Raw genomic sequence first — 19,812 nt, forward strand, 5'->3', positions numbered from 1 at the left:
TGTACAAAGAAACAGGTCCGTCTAGGAACACACCAAGGCTCAACTGACACAGGAAGACTCCACACGTCATAGATGCACTAGAATGTCCTCGTGTCACCAGCCTCAACATTCTACCCCAAGCATAAGCACACACAACACATAGGCATAGGCGAGGGCATGGGCATGTCTTGCTCTCCTTCCAGTATGTTCCTGAAATAGTTCTGCAGTTATGATTGGATTGGTTGGCCATATGTTCCAGTTGTTGTTGAGGTTCTATCAAGTCAGGTTTTAATTAGTAGAAGCGTATATCCATAAGCAGCAGCTCTCTCATCTGCTTCACCTGCTGTGTGTGGCTCACCAGAAAGTGCTACAGCTAAGTAGATCTTAAACACTTTAGTGCTGCGCCTCCTTTCAGCTTCGTATTGTAACTTCATGTATCTGTAAACATTGTAGAAAGTTAGATTAAATACTTGGCCCTCTGAATAACAAACTGACCTCTTCCATTTCATAGAAATATAACTCACCCACGCATCCTAACACATCCTAGGCATCCTTCTCCACACAGGCTATAGTATCCAGCATGTGGGTGATACTTATGAGAAGGAAGAATAACTCAGTCATTCATAAGTCCTCCTTGTCCCTTACCATAAGCAAGCAAGTGATACTTATTTCTCGTTCTCCAGCAAATACAGCCCCCTTTGAGACACCAGAACCCTCTGACAAGCAGTCCAATTTACCAATTCCTGCCAGGAAGGGAGATGGACTATAAACCATGTTCCTCCAATGACCTATCTGAGGATGAGGTGACTAGGGTAACAGTCAGTATTGTGTAACTACAAGATTATGCATTAGCTATTAGTGCGTTCTAGAACCTCTTTCCCGTGGATGAACATAAACAAAAAATCTGCACTATACAATTAAAAATGCATTTTTTTAAATGAATGCCCTAACGTACTGCAGATTATATGAATAAATGTGTAACACACATAAACATAATCGTTAAACATAATATATGATAAAACAGTATATAAAAAGAATGTCAACATATTGAGTGGTATGTAGATGGTGTTTATAAAATTAAAGCGTTGATTGATGGAACCAACCCATGGTAAAGTTCGTCATCCTCATCAATGTGTCTGCACGGGTTTCTCAAATAGCCTTTTACCTTAATTTCATGATAAGGTTGTTTTTGATGTGCTCTTGGGCTCTGAGAACCAAGATCGCAGCTTTGTTCTGTTTTGATGTTCGACTCTTTGAAAATTAAGATAAAACCGGCATTGTCAGCCTGTGGCATTTTGTTGAAGTTTTTTTACAGCATGCTCTACTCCATGCTGCAAGTGAAATCTGAAGGTGTCTCTCTTTCTCTCTCTCTCTCTCTCTCTCTATGGAGATGCCATTGCATCAGACTTCACCCCTTAACTGCTGGACAACCCCCGCCCCCAATTTGGGTGGTCCACACTTTGGGCGCCATAACTTTTTTTTCACATTAAGTATTCATGTCAATTTTGCGTCCTTGTTTCCAACATCCTGGAGATTCTAAAGGTTCCCAGGGTTTGTGGATTGCCCTGGGGGAGACTGAGAAAATAGGCAAAACATAGATATCCTTAGGGTTTTTTTTTAAATAGAAAGAAAGTGCTTCAGGCCTGCTTTTCTTCCCCCTAAAAATGGAGGCAACGAACAGTTTGCTGTGCTAAACTCACCATCTTCCTCGCTTTCAGGAACATGCGGAGCTCAATTAAAAAACATTTTTTTTATTACAGTTTTGGCATTTTTCAGAGAAGTAGCCAATTTTTTCTACTTTTTGTGCTCTCAAACTACTTCCAGTTTGTGAAGGAAAATGTTGTGAACCCCATAGGTGGTCCGGGAAAGCTGTACAAATCTAACAAGTAGACAAAATTCTGAATGCAGCTAGAGGTCATATGTGTAGATTCCTCAAGGTTTTCCTAAAGAAAATAACAGTTGAAATAAAGAAAAAAATTGCCATTTATGACGATGCTTTCAGCTGTAACTTTTTGTCACGATGGCGGATTTACAAAAACTATGTACCATTTCGTCCATGAGGCATTTCTGGTCGCGGGGTTATATAGGGTTTGTAGGTTCTCTAAGAACCCAAGGTACCCAGAGCCAACAACTGAACTGCACTGTACAATTGTTATGTACTGAGTATAGACCAATTCAAAAGGTGAAATATGTAGAGTGGAAAATGGGTATCAAGGAAACCTACGCATTTTTTAAATGGCCACAAGGTATGGAGTTTAGGAGCAGTGGTTATTTGTATATCTCTGAATTTGTGGGTAGACATACTAGCATATGATATGATGTATGGGGTATTTTTCAGAATGTCTTATTTTTTATACACTGCCTTACACTTGGCAGGCACTAGAGCAGTGACATATAATTGGTAATGACGAATGTTCTACAATTCTGAGTTCCCACGAGTTCCCATAAAAATAAATGCATTACTTATGTGGGTGGGCTTAGTGTCTGCGACAGGAAAAGTCACAAAACACAACATGAACGCACCACATTTTTCAACTGAAAACTGAGCCCTTTTTCCCAATGTGGCTAGCTGTGGATTTAGGGCCCTAGCTCAGCCCACACCTAGGTAAATCTAGCAAACGTGCACATTTAAAAAAAACTGGACATCTAAGGGAATTCAGGGAGGGATGATTTGCGTGACTCTCGCAAGATTTTGTTTGCCCTGAATCCCTTTCATACCTCAAACTTTGACTTAAAAAAAACACGTTTTTCTCACATTTCTGTGATGGGAAGTTCTAGAATCTGCAGGGAGGCACAAACTTCCTTCCACCCAACATTTCCCCATGCACCCTGATAAAAATAGCACTTCACTCATAGGAGTAGGCTAAGTGCCTGTGACTGGAAATGTCCCAAACTGAAACATGGATACATCACATTTTCCCAATCAGAACTTACCCTTTTTTTGCAACATGGGTAGCTGTGGATTTTGAGCCCTAGCTCCACTGGCACCTCAGGAAATCTAGCAAACTTGCACATTTTTGTAAACAAGGTACATGGGGGAATCCACGGTTTGTGTGATTTGCATGGCTCTCACCAGGTTTTGTTTTAACCAAGATTCCATTGCAAACCTCAAAGTTTGACTAAAAAACTATTTTTCTCACATTCCTGCAGTGAAAGTTCTGGAATATGCAAAGAGCCATGAACTTACTTACGCAGAGCATTCCTCCAAATCTCCTGAAAAAAATGGTACTGCATATGTTTGGGTAGGTCTAATGCCTGCCACAGGAAACGGCCCAAAATGCAACATGGATTCATCATATTTTCCCACTGAGAACTGACCTTTTTTTGCAATGTGAGTAGCTGTGGATTTTGGACCCAAGCTCAGTCAGCCCCTAAGAAAACCTTGAAAACATGCACATTTTTGTAAACTAGACACCTTGGGAAATCCTGGGTGGGATGACCTGCAAGGCTATCTCCAGGTTTTTTTTTAACTGGAATCTCTTGCAAACCTCGAACTTTGACTAAAAAACACATTTTTCTCACATTTCTGTGATGGAAATTTCTGGAATCTGCAGGGAGCTACAAACATCTTCCACTCAGAATTCTCCAAGACTCGCAATAAAAAGGGTACCTCACTTGTGTGGGTTCTTATAGTGACCGCATCAGGAAATGACCTAAAACACAACATGGACGCATCACCTTTTTACACTGAAAACTGAGTCTTTTTTTGCAAGTGTCTTTAGCTGTGGATTTTGGAACATAGCTCAACCAACACACAGCGAAACCTGAACATTTTTTGCAAACTAGACAAGCAGGGGAGTCCAAGAGTACATGACCTGTGTAGCTCTCACAGGTAATTGTACCCAGAAGCCTTTGCAAATGTCAAACTTTGGTAAGAAACACACATTTTTCTCACATTTCTGTGATGGAAAGTTCTGGAATCTTAAGGAAGCCACACATTTGCTATCACCCTGAGTTCCACACATCTCCTGATAAGAACAGTACCCCACTTGTGTGGGTGGACCAAAAGACCACAACACAAAAGGTCCTAAGGTGCTACACTGAGAGATAAGGAATAGGGGTAGCTGCAGTGTTTGGGGCCATGCTGTAGTGCCACCTATGCAAACCTATGAACCACAGATATTTTTAAAAACTAGACAGTCGAGGGAGTCCAGGGTGATGTGCCTTGCATGGATCCTACAACATATTTCTATCCATTGTGCTCTGCAGGCCTTAAACTTTGCATGAAACTACACATTCTTCTTACATCTCTGTGATGGAAACTTCCAGGATCCCCAGGAATCTACAAAATTCCTACCACACAGCATTACCTCACTTATGCCCATAAAGAGACGCTGCCCCACTTGTGTCGCTAGGCCTAGTGGTCGGGCCGCTCTGTTAGTTGGACAGTTCCTGTGAGGCAAACAATTTATTCGGGAGAAGTACACCTTTGTATTGTGTGGAAAACCTGGTTATACCTACACATACAAGAGTATTCCTAGACAAAGCCAACAATGTAAAACAGGCCACTCAGTGCCTTAGACGGTCCCATAGAGATAAATGGATTACTGGTAAAAAGCACGCCTTTGTGTTGTGTCATGCCACCAGTAGACTGTCATCATCATGTCCCTCAGAATCTCTGGAAGATGAGTAGTTGGATGGAACTCAGCCGACTGACAAATCACTCCCAGATTCTGCTACATTTTCTTCTCCCTCAGATGCTGTCTCAGTATCTGCTGTTTCAGACTCTGATCTTGGCTCAGAGCTGTCCCCCATAACCCAGGTTAAGGCCTGAGCAGCAGTCATTCACTGAGATGCCAACTCTACTGACTGGCTAAAACCTTCCTTCTAAAACACTGTCCTAAGTAGAAGGCAGAAGTATTGGTTCAATGGTATGTGTGGCTGTTGATACTTCAAATCAAATCATTAACATTTATAAAGCGCGCTACTCACCCGTGCGGGTCTCAAGGCGCTAGGGGGGAAAGGGGGGGTTATCGCTGCTCGAACAGCCAAGTCTTTAGGAGTCTCCGGAAAGCGGAGTGGTCCTGGGTGGTCCTGAGGCTGGTGGGGAGGGAGTTCCAGGTCTTGGCCGCCAGGAAGGAGAAAGATCTCCCACCCGCCGTGGAGCGGCGGGTGCGAGGGACGGCAGCAAGTGCGAGGCCAGCGGAGCGGAGGGGGCGGGTGGGGACGTAGAAGCTGAGGCGTCTGTTGAGGTATTCCGGTCACTTGTTGTGGAGGGCTTTGTGTGCGTGGGTGAGAAGACGGAAGGTGATCCTTTTGCTGACTGGGAGCCAATGCAGGTGTCTCAGGTGTGCGGAGATGTGGCTGTTGCGGGGTACGTCGAGGATGAGGCGGGCCGAGGCGTTTTGGATGCGTTGCAGGCGGTTTTGGAGTTTGGCGGTGGTCCCGGCGTAGAGGGTGTTGCCGTAGTCCAGGCGACTCGTGACAAGGGCGTGGGTCACAGTTTTTCTGGTGTCGGCGGGGATCCAGCGGAAGATCTTGCGGAGCATGCGGAGAGTGAGGAAGCAGGCGGAGGACACGGCGTTGACTTGCTTGGTCATGGTGAGAAGAGGGTCCAAGATGAAGCCGAGGTTGCGGGCGTGGTCTGCGGGGGTCGGTGCGGTGCCGAGGGCCGTGGGCCACCAGGAGTCGTCCCAGGCGGACGGGGTGTTGCCGAGGATGAGGACTTCCGTTTTTTCAGAGTTCAGCTTTAGGCGGCTGAGCCTCATCCAATCTGCGACGTCCTTCATACCCTCTTGTAGGTTGGTCTTGGCGCTGGCGGGGTCCTTGGTGAGGGAGAGTACAAGTTGGGTGTCGTCGGCGTAGGAGGTGATGATGATGTCGTGCTTGCGTACGATGTCGGCGAGGGGGCTCATGTAGACATTGAAGAGTGTCGGGCTGAGCGATGAGCCTTGAGGTACGCCGCAGATGATCTTGGTGGGTTCTGAGCGAAACGGAGGGAGGTAAACTCTTTGGGAGCGGTTAGCGAGGAAGGAGGCGATCCAGTCCAAGGCCTGGCCTTGGATCCCGGTGGAGCGTAGGCGGGTGATTAGGGTGCGGTGACAGACGGTGTCAAAGGCAGCCGAGAGGTCGAGGAGAATGAGGGCGACTGTTTCACCGTTGTCCATCAGGGTTCTGATGTCGTCTGTGACTGAGATGAGGGCGGTTTCCGTGCTGTGGTTGGTTCGGAATCCGGTTTGTGAAGGGTCGAGCAGGTTGTTGTCTTCCAGGAAGGTGGTCAGCTGTTTGTTGACGGTCTTTTCTATTACCTTGGCTGGGAAAGGTAGAAGAGAGATGGGGCGGAAGTTTTTCAGGTCGCTTGGGTCAGCGGTAGGTTTCTTTAGTAGGGCGTTGACTTCAGCGTGCTTCCAGCATTCGGGGAAGGTAGCAGAAGAAAAAGAAGAGTTGATGACGGTCTGGAGGTGCGGGGCGATGATGTCGTCGGCTTTGTTAAAGATGAAGTGCGGGCAGGGGTCCGAAGGGGCGCCGGAGTGGATAGAGTTCATGATGGATTTGGTTTCTTCCGTGTTGATGTGGGTCCAGTTGTTGAGGGTGATGTCCGGGGAAGCGGGTTCAGTGGTGTATGGTTGGGTCTGGTGTCCGAAGCTGTCGTGGAGGTCGCTGATCTTGCGATGGAAGAAAGTGGCGAGGGATTCGCACAAATCCTGTGAGGGCGTGACGGCGTTGGCGCTGGCGCTGGGGTTGGAGAACTCTTTGACGATGCTGAAGAGTTCTCTGCTGTTGTGGCTGTTTTTGTCTAGTCTGTCGGTGAAAAAGTTCCTTTTGGCAGTGCGGATCAGGTGGTGGTGTTCGCGTGTGGCGATCTTGAGGGCGGTCATGTTGTCAGCGGTGTGGTCCTTGCGCCAGGCCTTCTCAAGGGCACGACAAGTTTTCTTTGATTCTTTGAGGGTGTCAGAGAACCAGAGAGGTTTTTTGGTGTTGGTCTGTCGATGCGTGCGTTTGAGGGGAGCAAGGTTGTCAGCGCAGTTGGAGATCCAGTTTGTGAGGTTGAGAGCTGCGTCGTTGGGGTCGGTGGTGAGGGTGGGTTGGTTGGCGGCGAGAGCGGAGAAGAGTTGCTCTTCAGGGATCTTGTTCCACTGTCGATGAGGGATGGGTTGAGTGCGGAGGTGGGAGGTCTCGCGTCGGAATGTGAAGTGGACGCAGCTGTGGTCGGTCCAGTGTAGGGCAGAGGTGTGGCTGAAGAAGACGTGTTTGCTGGCGGAGAAGATAGGGTCGAGCGTGTGTCCGGCGATGTGGGTGGCGGTGTTCACCAGTTGTTTGAGGCCGAGGTTGGCGAGGTTGTCGAGCAGGGTGGTGGTGTTGGGGTCGTTGTTTTGTTCCAGATGGAAGTTGAGGTCGACTAGGAGGATGTAGTCCGGTGAGGCGAGGGCGTGCGGGGAGATGAAGTCGGCGATGGCGTCGCTGAAAGAGGCGCGAGGTCCGGGAGGACGGTAGACGAGGGATCCTCTGAGGGTGGTCCTTGGGTCGGTGCGAATCTGAAAATGCAGGTGTTCAGCGGCAAGGGGGGGGTCTTCGGTGGAGGTGGTGACGCTGATGGAGTCTTTGAAGATGATGGCGACACCTCCTCCTACTTGGTTGGTGCGGTCTTTTCTGGAGATCTTGTAGCCTTCGGGGATGGCGGTAGCGATGTCTGGAGCAGAGGAGGCGTTCATCCATGTCTCCGTGATGAAGGCGACGTCCGGGGCTGTGGAGTCCAGGAGGTCCCAAAGTTCAACGGCGTGCTTGTGGACGGAACGAGCGTTGATCAGGATGCACTTGAGGTGGTTGATGGCGCGTGGGCTTGTGGTCGTGGTAGTTGCGTGGTGGAAGATGCGTTTGCAGGAGTTGCAGGCGAAGGGTCCATGGGTGCGTTTGGGGTGAGCTAGGAAGCAGGTTTTGGAGCGCCCTGGGTTGAGGGCGTGGAGGGGTCGTAGCGGATCAGCGGGGCTTGGGGGAGCTGGGGACCAGGGGTCGTGGCGCTGGGCGCGGGCCAGGCGCAGACGGGGGCAGACGGGCTTGCCTCTGGCGCGCCTTCGGCGCGCCAGCGGCGTGCCCGCTGCGCGAGAGGTAGGAGGGGGGGGGAGGGGTCAGCTGGGGGCGAATGGGAGCTGGGGGGCGGGGGCGTGCAGGAGGTCGCGGCGGGAAAGCGCGAGGGAGGGGGGGGGACAGGTAGAGTGAGAGGAGCTGGGGGAGGGGGTTTAGGGTGGAGGAGGGTGAGTGTTAGGAGGTTTGGAGATTAGGGAGAGAGATAGGAGTAGGGTTGTGAAGATAGGGGAGGGGGGGTTGTAGAGGTGGGTGAGGGAGAGAGGTAGAGTGAGAGGATAGGGAGATAGGTAGTAGAGGGGGTGGCGGGAGAGATAGAGAAATAGATAGAGAAAATAGATAGAGAAGTCGATAGATAGGGAAATAGATAGATAGACAGATAGGTAGGTAGGAGGAGGTGGAGAGTGGGGGAGTTAGATAGTGAGATAGGGAGCTAGAGAGATAGGAAGATAGGAGGAGTGAGGGAGGTAGATAGCGAACGGGTTAGCTAGGGGTGAGAGAGGGGGAGGCGAGTGAGGGAGGGGGATGAGGAAGGAGCAGGAGGGCAGGCTCGGGGGAAGAAGACGGAGGAGGTAGAAGAGCCGAAGACAGGAGAACAGAAGACAGAAGAACAGAAGACAGAAGAACAGAAGACAGAAGAACAGAAGACCGGAAGAGCAGAAGACCGGAAGAGCAGAAGACAGAAGAACAGAAGAACAGAAGAACAGAAGAACAGAAGAACAGAAGAACAGAAGACAGAAGCACAGAAGATCGGAAGAGCAGAAGAACAGAGAAGAACACAGAAGAACCGAGAAGAAGAACACAGAAGCACCGAGAAGAACAGAGAAGAAGAACACAGAAGACCGGAAGAACACAGAAGAACAGAAGGGAAGAACAGAAGAACAGAAGAGAAGAACAGAAGAACACAGAAGAAGATTGCAGAGGGGGAGCGAGGAGGAAGAGACAGAGAGGAGGAAAAGAAGCAGGAGCAGGAGAGAAGGTGAGTGGCGCGGGGCAGGGCGAGGGGCTGGGAGGAGGGGGGTACTTACAGTTAGGTGGGTCTCAGGAACACAGGAACTCGGGAACTTGGAGGAGCTGCAGCGGCAGGGGGAGCGACCTACCCTTGGGTCAAGGGTCGCTACCACTGTCGCGCAGCGGCCGCCATAAGAGGTAGGGGGGGGGGAGGGGTCAGCTGGGGGCGAATGGGAGCTGGGGGGCGGGGGCGTGCAGGAGGTCGCGGCGGGAAAGCGCGAGGGAGGGGGGGGACAGGTAGAGTGAGAGGAGCTGGGGGAGGGGGTTTAGGGTGGAGGAGGGTGAGTGTTAGGAGGTTTGGAGATTAGGGAGAGAGATAGGAGTAGGGTTGTGAAGATAGGGGAGGGGGGGTTGTAGAGGTGGGTGAGGGAGAGAGGTAGAGTGAGAGGATAGGGAGATAGGTAGTAGAGGGGGTGGCGGGAGAGATAGAGAAATAGATAGAGAAAATAGATAGAGAAGTCGATAGATAGGGAAATAGATAGATAGACAGATAGGTAGGTAGGAGGAGGTGGAGAGTGGGGGAGTTAGATAGTGAGATAGGGAGCTAGTGAGATAGGAAGATAGGAGGAGTGAGGGAGGTAGATAGCGAACGGGTTAGCTAGGGGTGAGAGAGGGGGAGGCGAGTGAGGGAGGGGGATGAGGAAGGAGGCCGAAGACAGGAGAACAGAAGACAGAAGAACAGAAGACAGAAGAACAGAAGACCGGAAGAGCAGAAGACCGGAAGAGCAGAAGACAGAAGAACAGAAGAGCAGAAGACAGAAGAACAGAAGAACAGAAGACAGAAGAACAGAAGACAGAAGCACAGAAGATCGGAAGAGCAGAAGAACAGAGAAGAACAGAGAAGAACACAGAAGAACCGAGAAGAAGAACACAGAAGCACCGAGAAGAACAGAGAAGAAGAACACAGAAGACCGGAAGAACACAGAAGAACAGAAGGGAAGAACAGAAGAACAGAAGAGAAGAACAGAAGAACACAGAAGAAGATTGCAGAGGGGGAGCGAGGAGGAAGAGACAGAGAGGAGGAAAAGAAGCAGGAGCAGGAGAGAAGGTGAGTGGCGCGGGCAGGGCGAGGGGCTGGGAGGAGGGGGGTACTTACAGTTAGGTGGGTCTCAGGAACACAGGAACTCGGGAACTTGGAGGAGCTGCAGCGGCAGGGGGAGCGACCTACCCTTGCTCTGTATAGTTCCGTCATCTAGTGTTGGGTTTGGATGTGTGCAAGTTGTTTTTCTTCAAAGAAGTCTTTTTGAGTCACAAGGTATAATGACGCCTCCTCTCTGTGATAATGCTCATGGGCATCAACTCCATTGTTAGATTGTTTTCTTTCCGCCGTCAGGTTCGGACGTGTTTCCAGTGCTCAGGTACGAGACCGTTTTCACTATACCTTTGGATAGCTGTTCACTTCCACACGTGTCGGTATTGTTTTTGATTGCGTTCCATTGTCGTGCTTAAAAAAAACTATTGCATGTTGATTCCACTCAGTCTTCGAGCCTTGCCTTTTTGGGCTTACTCTTCATCTCATCATCGTCAATCAACAATGCAGTGCTATTGTAACGGACTCCATTTCGAATCTGTCCCAGCCGCCATGCACAGTACTCGTGGACCTACCTCCACCATGTTTGCAACCTCTGCCTGTCTCCTGACCATAAAAAGGAGGACTGTGAGGCCTGTGGATCTGAATCTTTTTCCCCAGTACATCTGGGTGTCGTGCAACTCTGTAATGACATTGTCCGCCGGATATGATGTCAATGGAGTCCATTTAATTCCCCCGCTGACAGGGTGGCATCAGTTCCTTCTTTTCCATGCTTGCAACGCTGGTTGTGCTGGCCATTGTTTTGGCTTCCTTCGACGTTTTTGTGATATTCAGGACAGTGTGCTTCTTAGGTCTTCAAGCTTTAAACCCTGTGGGTCCTGTGGATGTCAGATGTCTGCTACAGATCCCCAATCGATGTGTATGTGGTGCCTGGGTGAGCACCATGACTGAGGACTGTGGCTCCTGTCAGTGGCTTTGGCTAAAGGCTCTTTGTGAATGTAGGATGAATCATGTAGCGGCATGGATGGCGAATTCTCAGTCTTCCCGTTGCCGGGAGTCTCCTTCTCGGTCTGTCATCCGTTCCCGGAGCCACTTGAGGAGTCTCTCTCATGGACGCCACTCTCCGTCAACGTCCAAAGGTAAGTCGCATAGACAGTCGAGGCCTCTGCATTTTCCGACCTCACCACACTCGACCTCCACCTCCCATCATTCCTCGGCAGAGGAGATGAGTTCAGGGTTTGCCCCGCACCTTCCCCCCTTTCCGGGAGGTGGGATGACTCTTGACCAGATGCTTGCATCTTATTATTTTCTGTATGCCATCTTTGATCAGCCACCTTCCTCTGGAGCACCTGTTGGTCCCAAGGAGGTGCGCAGTGCCTAGACTATGCCAATTCCGCTGGGTTCGCCCTCATATTCAGATAGGCCTGCAGGATTATTTGACACCGCTTCTGTGACGCCGGTGCACATCCCTTCAGGGTGCCCTCCTTCAGCACCAATATATGATCAGCCGACTTCGCTGGGTTTATGGAGGGAAGGGGGCGATTGTAGTCGACCCCCACTCTCCATCTGACGTCAATGTTGGCGTTGATTAATCGCCATCTCAATTCTAATTGACTTCGGGAGCGCACCCGTTATTCCTCCACAAGTATCCATTGCTGCCGTATCTGCTGCAGGAGATGGTGGAGAGGCGGTGCTGGAGTTTGGGCCTCCTAGAGAGAACAGCTGGTTGTCTGATCTGGCTACTGCTAGTAGCTTGGATTCTTCTCTGGCCTCAAGCCTCTTTTCCACTCCTAGACTTGCTACGGAAGTGAGTTCCTCCTTTGTGGATATGCTAGAGAAGTTTTTGGAGATGTTAGTTCTAACCCTCCCCATAATGGAGTTGACTTCAGATCCCTTAATTGATATACTCCATCAATGCCAGTTTGGGGTTGAGCTTGTGCTTCCTTATAGCAAGGCAGTATTATTTATCTTGTTGGGTGCTTGGGCTAAGCCTGCTTCAGGGGCCCCTGTTGACCGAGATATAACCCACAGGCAACGTCCTGCCCTGTGTGATCCACCTTGTTTGATCAGACACCCTAATCCTCGCAGTTTTGTGACACTTTAACTTTCCCTAATATGGAGTCCTTCCACTTACTCTTCCTGGTAGAGACTATGGCAGACAAATGTTTTCCTCCCCAAGTTCTGCCCTGCGTTCTATGAATATTTTCTGTGTTCTTGTCCGTTTCTCTAATTCATTATGGGACTCTAGCGTACAGTATACCGTGGCTTCTAGATGAGGTCAGGAGTGCTCTTACTCCTATAATTCAAGACGGGGTTGAATGTAGCTAAATTGATAATTCATTGCGGCATGGATTCCACTGACCCTGTGGGTTGAGCTATGGCTTCTTCAGTTGCACTATGTCACTGTGACTAGTTGCACACCTCAGGTTTCCAGTGGAAATCCAAACTATATTGCTGGACATGCCATTTGATGGTGCTCATTTGTTTGGTGCACAGGCTTGAAGAAAGCTGGTCTCGTGTGTGGTGGACACCTATGATAATTGCACTTTATACCAGGTCCAGGCAACCCCTGTTAGTTAGTGAACAGTGTCTAGCAAGCCAGGGCTCTCTAATGGTAGCTGTGGTGAGCAGCCAAGACTTATCTAGGAGGAATGTAAAGCACTTGCAATACCACAGTAGTCCCATAGTAACTTATCACACATAAAAGGAACCACACAGCGGTGCAAAAATAAAGATACTTTATTACAGTAACACTGAACTAGATCACTTATAGGCAGTCCCCCAACTGGAGGTAAGTATACACAGTATGTATATATATATATATAGTAAGTATTAGGAATTAGCATAGAAAAGCAACAAACTTTTGCAAGAAATAGCAGAAAATAGCTAGGGCCCTAAAGGGAGGCCACACCATATACTAAAATAATGGAATGCAAAGTTAGGTCCCCCACCCAAGGATGTGGAGTAGTTACTAGGGAGCTGGGAGAACTTGGAACCCCAAGAGGTGAGTACCTAGAGGACCCCCAGCGAACAGGAGAGCAGAGTTAAGTTACCTGGTCTTCCCACCGACTAACAAGGGGACTTAGAAGTGGAAGATTGAAAGACCAGAACCAGCCCAGTGGAACCCAACGGTGGATTCTGGAGGAAGAGGACCTGCAAAAAAGGGGATAGAGTCCAGTACACGCAGGAGAGTCCAGGTGAGGCAGGAGCCACTGCCCACCCTTCTGTGGGTGAAGATCCAGGTCGACAGTGAAAGATGAAGGTCAGCTGTGGAGCCCAGGAGCTGCAGAGGAGTTCCTGAAGTTGAGCAGATGCTGTCCTATGCTTGTCCTCGGGTTGCAGATGGGTCAGTGGTCAGGAGGACCACCAACAAGCCTTAGGAAGTGCAAATCTAGACAGAAGAGAATTTGTAAAGCTGAAGAGGACCAGCAAGGTCCAGGAGACTCGACCCTTGGACGGGAGTTCGGGCTGACCCTCAGCAGGCAGGAGCGCCAGCAGAAGCAGTCGTGACCCCCACAGGCAACCCACTGGCAGCAGGCACAGTAAGTTGCAGTGAGGCCCAGTCAGAACACCTGGAGAGGAGTCCAACCTTGCTGGAGAAGCTGAGAGGAGATTGTCCATGCAAGGATGAAGAGCTGGAGGCTGAGGCTACTTGGAGACTGAAGATCCCTTGAAGGAGGACTTAATAGGCCTTGGTTGCTGCAAGAGTCGCGATGCACAGAGATTCTGTCCTGCAAGAAGAGGCAAGGGCTCACCGTCTCCCACGTTGGACAGAAGACTGAAGGATCAAGAGGACCACTCGGAACCACCACCTGTGTTGGAGGATCCTTGCAGTTCCAGCGGAGAGCAGAACCCAGCAGCAGGATGTTGTTGCGTTAGGTGCCTACAGTTGCATGGGAGTGACTCCTTCACTCCAAGGGGGATTCCTTCATGCTTCTTTGATGCAGATGAAGGCTTGCCGACCCCAAAGGATGCACAGACGTGGAAATATTGCAGTTGCTGGTGGGAGCCGGAGAAGCAATGTTGCAAAGTGAGGTTGTCTCAGGATTTCCTGCTTGTTTGGTTCCTGTGAAATCCAGCAGTGGTTCCGGTGGCCAGGAGCAGAAGAGATTGATGCAGAGGAGTCCTGGTGGAGTCTTGCATGCCGAATCTGGGGACCCACTCGCAAGGAAGTCCCTAAATACCCCTAACAGGGGACTTGGTAACTCTGCAGGGTGATCCCCTATCAGAGGGGGTCACTGACGTCAGTTACCTGTCAGTTACCTGTCCTCACCAACGAGATGCTCCCAGGGACCTCTGCACATTTTGTTTCCAAGATGACAGAATCGTTGAGGAGCTCTGGGCACCACCCCTGGGGTGGTGATGGACAGGGGAGTGGTCAGGAGTGGTCACTCCTCTTTCCTTTGTGCAGTTTCGTACCAGAACAGGTGCAAACCGGATTATGCAAGGAGGACACCAAATGTGTCCTTCAAAGCAGTCTGGTGGTGCGGAGAGGCTACTCCTCTCCAGCCCAGTAACACCTATTTCCAAGGGAGAGGGTATTGCATCGCCTCTCCCACAGGAAATCCCTTGTTCTGCCTTTACCTGCATGAACTGGTCAAGCAGCAGGAGGGCAGAGGCCTGTCTGAGGGACTGCAGCCGCGTGGGCTGCTCACAAACCCTAAAAGACTGGTAGGAGCAATACTGAGGGGGTCCTCAAAGGAGCCCTCAGAGTGCATGGACTCATGCCACCAATACTGGCATTAGTACTGGAGAATGATTCTGACATGAGTACCAAGCATGCCTCGGTTCGCAGTTATCGTTATGTAGTTGGACACAGTGACCTATGGCCAGTACACGGGTAAAATGGCTTCCCTGCACATGCAAAATCCAGTGCTTTTGGAACTTGAGTTTGTAAGGGCACCTCTGCTCATGCAGGGGTGCCTTCCCATACAGGGACTTGCACCCTGCTCTTTTGGCTGAAAGGGCGTATCATAAGAGTGACTTACAGTGACCTGGTACAGTGACCAGCAGTAAAAGGGTGCATGCAATTTCACACAGGCCTGCAGACACAGTTTGCAGGGGCTTCCATGGGTGCCATAATACATGCTGCAGCCCACGGGGCACCCCTGGTGTACCAATGCCCTGGATACCTAAGTACCATATACTAAGGACTTACAGGGGTACACCGGTATGCCAATTGTGGGGTGTGAAGGGTACCAAAGCAACCAAATTTAGAGGAGAGAGCACAGTCACTGGGGTCCTGGTTAGCAGGATCCCAGTGAAAACAGTCTAAGCACACTGATAACAGGCAAAAGGTGGGGGTAACCATACCAAAAAGAGTGACTTTCCTACAAGGCTGACTCAACCTTGAGAGGTTTTTGAGACAGTATGGGTAGAGCACCAAGATAACTTTGTTTGTCTTTTTCTATCCTTTGGTTCTTTTTTGTGATGTTACTTGTTCTTCAGTGTTTCTCATGTTAGTCTGACTACTTCATGGCCATGAGGCTTTCAGCAATCCCATTATGCTTCATTGGAATGCCACTGGTATTCCTTCTTGCCATGTGCTGAGTTTCCCTGAGTTGTCATTGCCATATTGTGGTGTGCTGACACCCTAGAGGCTTTTTGTCATGCCTGATGTTTAAGGATTCTTTTTTTCACCTCATTGCCTGATGTAAAGTGGTGATTTCTGCTTCCATCGAAGGTTATCATTTATTGCACACCTGTTTTTCTAACAGTTTTTTTTAATTATTTTGTTTTCTTTCATTTGCTCACAATCATCACATTTTCATATTTAAATAAACAAATGTCCCAGTGATGTGATTTTAGTAAAGGCAGTATCTATCACAACATACTTAACATTAACAACATCTCTCACCTCCCTCTCCTCCCCCCATGAATCACATTCCCAAAATAATATCTATTATAGGTGATACTGGTTTCATGTTCAATTTCCTCAGTATAGTGCGTTGGATCGCGGAGTGTTGGGGGTAGTTAGTAGGGCTGGGCTCCAAGCAGTCATGAGTATCCCTGTAGCTTCAGTGTTGTATGGGAGAGGGACCCGGAGAACTCCACGGTGACTGTGTCTGAATATGTGTCAGTGTCTTTCTACTGAGACCTCCCAGGCCCATGCTACCTCCATCAATTGTAATCCCCTCCTGGCTTCACGGAGGAGAGCTGCACCCTTGTATCCTGCCCATCTTTCTAATTCCCTACAGCATGTGGGGATGTGGGGGTCCCCCCAGGGCCTTCCAATGTTGTGTGATTTCCCTCCTTGCCAAGATAAAGGCTAAACCTTGGAACCTGCTGGTGACCTTTGTTTTTGCCATGTGTGGGATCCAATGAAGAATACAGTGGCCATGGAGCTGGGAATGTCCCTAGAGGTTGTGCCGGCCACCACTGCTGTGACCTCTTCCCAATAATCTTTCAGTAGAGGGCAATCCCAGAGCATGTGTTTAAGTACTGACCCTATCAGTCCACATCTCAGACATGCCACCCTCATCAAATGAAAGCATTTGTTGAGGCGCCCCGGGGTGAAGTATGCCTTGTGTAGGCTGTAGTAGTCAACCAATTTAAATCTGGCATTCCAAGAGACCTTTGGTGTCTGTTCCAGTATGGTAGACCAACCCTTTTCTGGTATAGGGAATCCCAGATCCTCCTCCTATTTTGCCTTTAGGTCCGTCAAAGGTAGACTCATGTGTCACCTTATTGCCCTGTAAATGCACTTTATTGCTTTAATAGTGCCTGCTGATGTGGCCAGGTATTGACATGTGCTGTGAGTAATAGGTGCTGTTGTGCCAGTTTTCCAATGGGCACGAAACACTGTTATTATGGCTCTCTGCAACAGGAAGTGCTCCTGTGGAAGGTGAAACTCTGCTCAAAACTCCTCGAATGGAAGGAGCACGTCGGAGTGGAAGAGATCCCCCACTTTTGTTGCTCGGACATCTGACTGTTCTGAAATTTGTTTCCCAATGCCCACCTTGAGGTAACGCCTTTAGCAAGTAAATGGGCAAATCGGGGCAAAATGGGACTTTTTTGTAAGCAATGATGCCAGCATCGCCACAGAACTTTGAATTCTTGTGTGTCACTTTCTGAGGGGCGATCAGTCTGTAGGAACATCTGAGCTAGTTTGGGACAAATGGTCCCACGTCTCGGTCCAGGGTTTGCCTAGCCGACAGCCATTGCGCACGCCTTTAGACCTGAACTGCTAAGTAGTAGGACTCTAACTCTGGGACTGCCAGTCCCCCATCACTTGCCAGTCGCTGTAATTTAGAGAGGGCCACTTGTCTATGGCTGAACCCCAGAGGAAATTAGTCGTTAGGGACTCCAGGTCCGAAAACAGTGTCCGAGGGATCCAAATTGGGAGCACTGCAAAAAAGCACAGTAGGTGGGGGAGGGTGATCATTTTCAGTAGTGCTATCCTCCCCGCCATTGACAATAGGAGCGTTTGCCAGAATTCTGCATTTGCCCTTAGGGATCAGTGGAGTTTACGGTTCCATCTAGAATGTTCTGCTGATCATGATAAACTTTCACCCCTAGGTAGGTAAAGCAGCGCAGTTCCCATGTCAATCCCCCCAAGCTCTCTGGTGGGTGGCCGTTCATTCTCATGGGGAAAAAAAATGGATTTTTCCCAGTTCACGTGTAGGCCTGAGTATGACCCAAACTGTTGTAGTATGTTTCTCGCCCCTAGTAAGTCTGTGTTTGCATCTCTGAGGAGTATTATAAGATCATCGGCATATAGGGCTATATGATGGTGGTGGTTCCAATAGGCCCTACCTACCCATGCTTGACTCCATCGCCAGGGTGAACAACACGGGTAACAACGGGCAGCCTGGCCTGGTCCTTCGACCCACCTTATAACTGTCTGAAATAGTGTGTCCCATTCATATCCTGGCCATGGGGTCGGAATAAAGTAATCAGGTCCACGCCAGAAACCCAGGGCCCAAGCCCATTCAGGATATACCCCATATAAATAATCCCATTTGAGGCTATCAAACGCCTTTTCTATATTGACTGTAAATATTGCCGCATTTTCTCAAGAGGTGTCAAAAGCCGTTGACCGTTGAGTCCAGTGTTGGTGCCAGGTATAAACTCAGCTTGATCTGGTTGTACAAGTTTAGTGAGGAGGGGGAGTGGCCTGGAGGCCAGGATCCTGCTAAGGATCTTGTAGTCCAGGTTTAGAATTGACAGGGGTCTGTAGAATATGCAGTTGTCAGATGGCTTCCCAGGTTTTAGAAGGGTACAATTAGCGCCCCGTGGGTCCTGCTGCCCTATCTGCTTTGCCCAATTCCTCAGATTCTTCTGGTGTAAGGACTCAGAGGGGCAATGGCGCTAGAAAATTTTGTGCTGCCTTTGCATCTTGGTGTGGAATGCTTGTGTAAAGAAAATGATATCTCATAAAACCTTTATTAATGTCCACTTGTCTATAAACCTGGGCGCCTTCATGTGTGATAAGTTCTACTATAGGTGTACCTAGTGTGGCTGGAACCGCTAGCCAGGCCAGCAGGGAGCCTAATTTATCTAGTTTTGCATGTGCCTGTATCATGTATTGTTTATAATCAAAACATCAGCAACATTCTATGTGATCTGCCACTGTCTGTTTGGCCCCTAGCAATGTTCATTGCAGTTCAGGGTTTCCTGACCTGCTCTGCTCTGACTCCCTCAATTCTCGCTCTCCCTCCTCTATTTCTCGTAAGGTCGTCCTCCTGACACCTATTGATTCCGATATGCATCTCCCCCGATCACTGCTTTGAAGGCATCCCATTCCACCAAAGGAGAGGAGGCAGATTCATTGGTAACTGTGAAATACTGTTGAAATGTTCCCCTACTGTTTCTATGACTAGTGGGTCTTCTAATGATTCCAGCTTCAGACATCAGGTTGGGATGCATGGGATTGGTTGTTCCCAGTCTAATTGCATTAACATGGGATTGTGGTCTGATAATTGTCTGGTCAAATATGCCGCAGGCTAGCACGGGGACGTCAGGAGTACACAGGCGTGTATCAAAACGTACGTGTAAGTCATGAAATGAGGAAAAGAAAGTATAATTCCTCATCTGTGGGTTTAGCCTTCGCCAAGTATCTAACAGTCTCCAAAGAGATTCCCAATCCGCAAATGTTTTGGCCATTCTGAACGCCGGAGAGTCTTGCCACATAGGTGTGAGTGGTCATTCTCTGGTTCTGCGATACACGTCCTCGCCAATGATAACCAATTGAGTCAAGCAGGGAGAGTGTGCAGAGAAAAAGGCTGTCAAAAAGTTTCCCTGATCCACATTTGGGGAATATATACTAACCAGAACTATGGCTCGCCCTTCACCACTATGTATCTCTCCTCTGGGTCAGTAAGGTACCCTGTGTTTTGCTCGATCTGATCCAAACCAATGTGCCTCTGGCATAGGCAGAGTATGTGGTGTAATGTGCTTGGCCCTCCAGCGCCGATGCAGTACATCTCCCTCCTTATCTGTTAAATGTGTTTCCTGTGTTTCCCCAGCTGTTCAATTGTGATAATATTTGACAGTGTTTGGTCATGGTGTGCATCCCCCTTATGTTCCATGTAAGTAGTTGATAAGTCAAAGGTGTCGCCATGTGTTGTAGTGGTAGTGTTGGGGGGGCACGACTGTGGTGCAGCGGCATCAGGGCATGCAAGAAACTCAGGCCAGTGCGGTGTATGAATGTGTGAAGAAGCTAGTGTTGACTCTCTTCTCCCCTACTAATAAAACAAAACAAACAGTCCAACTCCCACTCCAGAGAACAAGAAGGCATGGACCCCCCCATCCCAGCAAATGTTCAACAA

Source organism: Pleurodeles waltl, chromosome 6 (genome assembly GCF_031143425.1).
Source record: "Pleurodeles waltl isolate 20211129_DDA chromosome 6, aPleWal1.hap1.20221129, whole genome shotgun sequence".
Lineage (NCBI taxonomy): Eukaryota > Metazoa > Chordata > Amphibia > Caudata > Salamandridae > Pleurodeles > Pleurodeles waltl.